Below are 8,377 nucleotides of genomic sequence, written 5' to 3'. Positions count from 1 at the left end.
CTATGTTCTATTCAAAGTTTCATGTTCTAAATACAGTTCATTGGTACAAAGACATAATAAGGAATTTATATTTTAAAACACAACATATATTGTGTTATACTTGTATTCCCCCCCCCCCCTAAAAGCATTTAAAATCATTTAAAAGGTAGATTATAGGGGTATGAACTCATCTTATGTGGGTGATTTAACTGAAGTTTCGATATAAAATGATAAGTTCCACGAGTGAAGTCCCGAGACACAAATGAGTCCTAATTAGCATATTATTACACATATATGTATATATATAGTGAATATAACTACAAAGGTGTTTAGGAAACAACCAAGGATGCAAGAATAACTCACTAAAAGAGTGATAGAAGCAAGTTAGAAGGCTGAAAGGGTGTTCATGGCCCTAAGGAGGGTTCACGCCCCAAGAACACAGGAGTGTTCACGGCCCATGTTGAAGGGTTCACGGCCCTATGAGTGGTTCACGACCCAAAGATGTAAAGAACACTTGAAGATCTTATGGATTGGTGAGTGTTTGAAGGCCCATTTGTGGTATACCAACAAGATATAAAAGAAATGGGCTGTTTAAGGGAAGAATAGGGTGTTCTTGAGGATGATACTTGAGAGAGAATGGAAGATATCACGGCTGGAAGATGAGAAATGAAGAGAAAATGAGCCAAAACTCATATATATGGCATGAGTTCACGGTTTGAGGGTTCACGGTCCGAGCTCACGACTCCGAGTTCACGGTTGCGAGGTTTACGGCTGCGAGGTTCACGACTGTGAGGTTCACGGCTCGGTGTTCACGGCTCGGAGTTCACGGCTTCGGAGGCTCATGGTTGCGAGGGTTTTGTAGTCCATGTGAGGGTTCTCGATTCCTAAGCCTTTTCCCTGCCAAACTATAACACACTTAGTTACAAGGCTTTAAAACTTATAAACCAATAATCCATCTAATTTAAGATAATGGAAGAAATAAGTTTGACCAAAGTTGAATTTTTATAAGAATAAAATTTTCGGGTTGTGAAAAAGGCGCAAAGCAAACTCCATTTTGTCTGTGAAGTTGTTGGTGTATTCATCAATGGACATGCTTCCTTTCTTCAAACTCAGGAATTGGTTCTCTAGCTCAAGCAGGTTTTGGGCTGAGCAGTACTTGCGCTTAAATTGCACCAAAAACTATGCCCATGTCAGTTGCAGGGGCTCATTGGGGCTTAGAGTCTTCCCCAGGGTGTTCCACCAGCGAACAACGCCTCCTCTGAACTGACGCACTGTAAATGTGGTTTGTAACTTGCCCTTGCAACCACATGTCATGAAATCCACCTCCATTTCCGAGATCCAATCCATAACTCCAATCGGATCTTCCTTCCCAGTGAAAGTCGATGGCTTGCAAGTTAGAAAATCTTTGTACTTGCATCCATTCCTCTCGACTCCGTCATCTTGGTTGTTCCTCCTAATCACTGGCGGATCATCTTGACCAACGGTCCTGATGTAGTTTCCCTCCTCTGACTGCCCATCATTCAATTCGGTCTGTTCGACAAGCATTGTAGGTTCGGCCATATCCTGTAGTAGTAATCGCCTTGTCTCCTCCATTTGACGATCCAACATCATCTGGATCATCGCTTGTACCCCGACCATTGTAATTGGCTCAGGTGCGGCTGCTACATTAGGTATTTGCTCAATCACTGGTGGTTGAGGTTATTGATTTCTATTTCCATTTGCGTTTCCACTTCGGGTTCTTGCCATCTTGATCTATACACCGAATAGGGTGAATTTAGATCTTTATTTAGGATAGACGTTTTAAATCATCCTTATCTCTCCGAAACGTTAACATGTTAGTTCTAATATCATATTTGTACGTTTAGAATCCTGAACACATAAGGTTTCCATATCCGGTCAGCAACAGACCATAGATCCGAACAAATAATAGCATATAGCACATAAAAGCATTTTAGGCATCTTTCCTAAAATAGACTAGTGCTTCTGTCTAAAATATAGTAGACACTCACCTCACAATCATTGCTTAGCATTCTAAGTTTAAGTCTAGAAATCCTACAAATTCCTAGTTCGCTTAAACTAATGCTCTGATACCAACTGTGACATCCCCATTTTCATGGCCAGAAAAGACCGATTTATCTTATGCTTGTATAAATACCAGAGTAACATTTTAAAGAAAAGTGTTGTGGAATTTGTTCCGAAAAGAAAATATGATAAAGATTTATAAAAGCATTTCCGAAGAAATGTATTTCATTAAAAACCTCGGGATGTCATGTTCGATACAGATCAAAAGCATAAACAGTACCATACAAGCCTTACAACATTTATTCATATCTACAGGCCTATATCCGTAATCCCTCATCCAAACATCACATCTATGCTCGAGTGCCACTACCTGTAATACAAGAAACTAAGTGGCCCAGGCTTGGGAGCCTGGTGAGCACATAGGGTTTTCAACCCACAATAAATAAGTTTATTAATTTCATCATCCAACAATAACCCGATTACCCATTCCCGTTATCCTCACTTTACTCCCTAAAACACCTATCATAAGGGACCTAGCCTAAGGATCATCATCGGGATGGATACTACTGCCAAGGGGGTTCCTCAGCAATAAATGTCCTTAAGGCAACCATGAGGGGGATGGAGTACACCGGTGAACACATCGTTCACAAACACCTACAGGTTGCGAGCCTGCTATCGTTCCACTGGACTGTCTAGAAAAGTCTGTAGTCGTCATCTATACTCCGCTATATGACAGGAAACATCATCAACATCGAGGCCTCTCATCATTTTATTTCATCACACCCAATTATTACATCTACCCATGTTTTACCCAACACATTTTATAGATATAAAATATATATACAGTTTAAATCATTTAAAACATGTATAAAATCTTTCATCCAGCATAGACAGCAAGTATTCAGACAATATGCACACATAGCACGTAATTTATATAAAATACTTCATATCTATGTGTAAGATGAAAGTAACTATGCACTCACCTGTTAAGGTGGTGATTCCGAACTCAGACAACGCCTCACTTCTATTAATTTATTTTCCTTCGACGAATCCTAGTATCATTACCACTAGATTTTAGTCTAATATTCATTGCGAATAATTATTAGTCTAGATTCATCATTAACTCAGAGTCTACTTCATGATCCATCAAGTAAGGATCAGACAGGCATGACAATTGGGAGGCAGGACCATTTCGGCATATAGCTTTTCTAAAATCCAACAACCAAACCCAACGTGACCATTCTAGACACCTCTCCCGCAAGTAGTTCAATCAGTATAACGACTTTGAATCACTGATAAATCTTATTTATAGGTTCATAATAAAGGTATTATATTTAAATATAAGATATATTTAGGGTAAGGTAAGTGTATCTCACTTACAGCGGGTTTTATTAAAAACCGGGCTTCGCTGGAGCGGCCTTTCCGAGCCGAAAAGCTCTTTTTCTCGGAGCCTTCTGGAGCTCCGGGCTTCCTTCAGGTGCTACGGGATACCCTAGGCTTTGAGGGTTGGGGGAGGGTTAGAGAGATGTTAGAGAGAGAAAGAGAATGGGAAATTGTGTGGAAAACCGGCTGCCTTTGTTGCCCTTTTATAGGCGTGCGAGGCCTCGTACTATGTTGGGCGTAGTCCGAAGTACGTTGCGCGTAGTGAGCAATCGTACAACACGCGTCCGAAATGTGGTGGGCCTACGTGGCTGCTTGTGGATCGAGGAAGGCGAGATCGTTGGGTGTACCGGGCTCGTACGCGGGGCGTACTCGTACACAGGGCATCCGATGCAAACGTTGGGCGTCCAAAGTGATATGTTTCAGCATCGGGTGCGAGATCGTGGGGAGCAAGCAACGGATGGGATCGTGCCACGTCATCAACCTCGCAAATCCAAATCTCGATTTCAAAAATTCATAACTCTCGCATACGAGCTCCGTTTAGACTCCGTCGGCTAATTTTGACTTTATTTTTAAAGTTATATTTTTAACAGGTCGGGACAGGAATAGTCTGTTAAAAATTCATAACTTCTTCATCCGACGTCCGCTTTCATCTGTCTTTTATCGTTACGCTGCTATTAACGAGAACTTCGATTCTCGTTTAGGTTGTGTCGGCTAAAAATCGCTCGATCTAGTATTCGAACTCCGGGCCTCATATTGCTAAGCCAAAACTTAGAAAAATCATAACTTCCTCATACGAAGTCAAATTTGGGCATTCTTTTTATGCATGCTCTCGGTTTTACGTATGCTACAACTTTCGTTTAGATCGTTAAGGCTAGAAATCTCTCTATCGTAAATTCATTATTTACGTCGCCAGTGTCGGGCCGGTTCTGTCGCGAAACTTCGACAGGCTATAACTTCTTCGTTATAATTCGGATTTCGGCGTTCGTTATATGTCCGGAATCCTTTTCACGAGCACTACAACTTCCTTCGTCGATATCGGGTTTATCTAACATTTTATTTTTGATGCTTATTTTCATCCTTATTTATTATATCATTATAAACAAGTATTTAAGCACATAAAGTCACATAATACACATAATATTCAAGTAATTCATCTTTATTACTTTCAAAATGAGTTACAATGGTTGACCTTGAATATTACATCACTATACTAATGCTTAGATCCAAAACACAGGCGTTACAGAAGGACCCCATTGCAGCTAGACGATGGATAGCGGATATCGAGTGTGCTCAGATCACCAACTTCTGCCCTGAGGGGTCGAAGGTCAGGTTTGTCGCGGGATGTTTGAGGGATAGAGCTAGGGACTGGTGGGAGGAGGTTGGTTATGTACTGGGAGGCCCAGTCATTGAGGCCATGAACTGGCCGGATTTTGTGACCCGGTTCTGAGCCAAGTTTGCACCCGCTATGAAGATACAGCAGCTAGCCAGGGAGTTCCTAGACATGAAACAGACGACTGAGATTGTGGCGGAGATCACCGCCAAATTCAGGGATAGGGCCTTGTTGGTGCCCCAGTACGTAGCTGATGAGGAGATTAAGAAGACTCGATACCACGACATGTTGAGACCAGATATCAGAAAGTTTGTTAGTTACTCGGCATGCCCGACACTAGATGACATGATAGATAGGGCACGCGAGCGGGAGATCGATATGGAGCATATAGGGAAGAGGAAGGCGGAGTTTGGGCGGACGAGTGGGGTGTATGCAAAGAAACCCAAGGGATTCGACTCGAGGTCGAAGCACCATCAGGGTCGGAGCCGTTGTTGGAAATGCGGCAAGCCACATGAGGGAGCTTGTAGGTCGGGGAGCTCAGGCTTCTATAAGTGTAGCTAGACCGGGCACTTTAGCATGGATTGTACCGCCCCCGCTCCTACAATTCAGACATCAGACCTGATTTGCTTTCATTGCAATCAAAGGGGCCACAAGAAGGTCCACTGCCCGAGTCTAGCATCAGGAGCGCCAGTGGTGGCGCCAGCTCCAGCGACCCTGCGGATCACAGATGCCCGTCAGGGCAAGACGAATGCTCCAGTGGTGAGGATCTGATCCTTTCAGTTGACCGTCGAGGAGGCACGGGCCGCACCAGATGTGGTGATGGGTATGTTTCTTTCCCTTAACTTTTATTTTTATGTTAATGTCGGTACTTACATCTTATATGTCTTGTTTTAGGATCGTTCCTCGTGAACGATATTCCTGTTTTGGTGTTGTTTGATTCGGGGGCCACCCGATCTTTCGTATCTCTTACGCTTAGCAAGAAGTTTGGTGAGTCTCCAAGCGTGCTAGACTACCCACTAGAGGTTGAGATTTCAGATGAGCGGTCCATCCAGGCATCGAGGGTTCATCGAGATTGTGTTTTGAGGATGTGTGGTGAGTGCTACTCTATTGACTTGGTTCCCATCCCTATGTGCGGAAACAAAGTCATAGTGGGGATGGATTGGCTGAGCCCCAATGGGGCAGTGATTGATTGTGAGCACCAACTAGTGCGTGTGTGGACCCCAAGTGGGGGAGAGTTGGTGGTCTAGGGGCAGAAAGCTCAGCGCGGCCCCGTTTTATGTTCAGCTTCTAGGGCCAGGCACTACCTCCAACAGTTTTGCTCTGGTTTTGTTGCATACGTTATGGATACACGAGAGCAGGATAGAGTGGCGATTGATGGCGTGCGACTTATTCGTGAGTACCCAGACGTGTTTCCGGAGAATTTAACCAGGGTGCCTTCGGAGAGGCTGGTGGAGTTTCGAATCGATCTGGTTCTGGCGCAGCTCCCATAGCTAAGGCGCCATATCGATTAGCCCCACTAGAGATGCAGGAGTTGTCTACACAACTGCCAGAGCTGTTAGATAATGGACTTATCCGACCGAGCAGCTCACCTTGGGGTGCCCCAATCCTGTTTGTGAAGAAGAACAATAGGTCGCACCAGATGTGTATAGACTACCGGGAGTTGAATAAGTTAACAGTGAAGAAACGTTATCCACTCCCGAGGATCGATGATTTGTTTGATCAGCTTCAGGGGGCGTCTTGGTTCTCCAAAATTGATCTGCGCTCGGGATACCACCAGATTAGGGTCAGGGAGGATGATATGTAGAAGACAGCCTTTCGGACTCAATACGCCCATTACGAGTTTGAGGTAATGCCTTTTGGGCTCACCTATGCCCTAGCCACGTTCATGGACCTCATGAACCGCGTTTGCAGACCAATGTTGGATCAGTCGGTGATAGTATTTATTGATGATATCCTGGTCTATTCCAACACCCAGGATCAGCATGAGGAGCATCTACGGGAGGTGTTAGATACCCTCAAGAGGGAGAAGTTGTACGCGAAGTTCTCCAAGTGCGATTTCTGGTTGCGCGAGGTATAGTTTCTGGGGCACTTTGTCAACCAGGACAGTATTCTGGTCGATCCGACCAAAGTGGAGGCCGTGATGAGATGGGAGGTCCCGAAGTCTCCATCCGAAATTCGGAGCTTCCTTGGACTAGTTGGATATTATCGGAGATTTATCTAAGACTTCTCCAAGATAGTGGTACCCCTGACCCGATTGACGAAGAAGATTGTCGTTTTCCGCTAGGGGCCTGAGCAGCAGGCAACATTTGAGACTTTGAGGCAGAGGCTATGCGAGGTGCCGCTTTTGACTCTTCCTGAGGTTGTCGAGGATTTTATAGTCTATTGTGACGTGTCTATTTCAGGATTGGGCGCGGTCTTGATGTAGAGGGGGCGTGTCATTGCGTACGCCTCAAGGCAGTTGAAGCCTCACGAGGCGAATTACCCGATACATAATTTAGAGTTGGGGGAGTGGTTTTCGCCCTCAAGATTTGGCAACACTACCTTTATGGGGTCCGTTGTACCATTTACACGGATCACAAGATTCATAGGTACCTGATGGATCAACCAACTTTGAACATGAGGAAGCATCGGTCGTTGGATGTGGTGAAGGACTATGATTGCGAGATCCTTTACCACCCAGGGAAGGCCAATGTGGTGGGCGATGCTCTTAGCCGCAAGGCAGTCGCGGCTCCGATCAGAGACATCTGTCTAAGGATGACAGTGGTCACTCCGCTTTTGGAGCCGATTCGGGAGGCTCGGCAGGAGGCTATGAAGGAGGAGCACAGGGAGAGTGAGCGTATCATGGGTCAGATTTCCTCCTTCGATTATGATATATGCGGGTTATTTACACTCCATCGTAGAGTGTGGGTTCCATACTCAGGCGGTGTGCGCCAAATCCTGATGGAGGAGACGCACAAATCCATATTTTCCATCCATCCCGGGGCGACGAAGATGTATAGAGATCTTCGTCCTGATTACTGGTTGCCTTGCATGAAGCAGGATGTAGCCTCGTATGTTGAGAGGTGCTTGACATGTAGGAAGGTTAAGGCCGAGCACCAGAGACCTCACGGCAAGATGAAGCCGTTGGACATCCCTATGTGGAAGTGGGAGAAGATTATCATGGATTTCATCACTAAGTTGCCGCGGACAGTGTGAGGAGGTGATGCGATATGGGTCATCGTGGATCAATTGACCAAGTCTGCCTATATGAGGGAGGTCGTGGCTCGGCACGGGGTGCCGGTTTTGGTGATTTCCAACAGGGATGTGTGGTTCACTTCCAGATTCTGTAAGAAATTTCATGACGAGTTTGGTACTCGTATGCATTTCAGCATGACCTTCCATCCGCAGACGGATGGTCAGAGCGAGCATACCATTCAGACATTGGAGGATATGATGTAGGTGTGCGTTCTAGACTTTGGTGGTAGCTTGGATGCCTACCTTCCATTGGGAGAGTTTTCTTATAATAATAGCTACCATGCCAGTATCGACCGACCTCCCTTTGAGATGCTTTATGGGAGGAAGTGCATGACTCCGATATGTTGGGGTGAGGTCGGTCAGTGGGTCATAGGGAGTACCGATGTGGTGCTCAAGATGAATGAGGTGATCCTGTAGGTCCGTAGTAGA

This window comes from Lactuca virosa, chromosome 8 (genome assembly GCF_052849685.1).
Source record: "Lactuca virosa cultivar CGN04683 chromosome 8, Lactuca_virosa_CGN04683_v6, whole genome shotgun sequence".
In the NCBI taxonomy this organism is placed as follows: Eukaryota; Viridiplantae; Streptophyta; class Magnoliopsida; order Asterales; family Asteraceae; genus Lactuca; species Lactuca virosa.
This window is presented reverse-complemented; position numbering follows the sequence as displayed.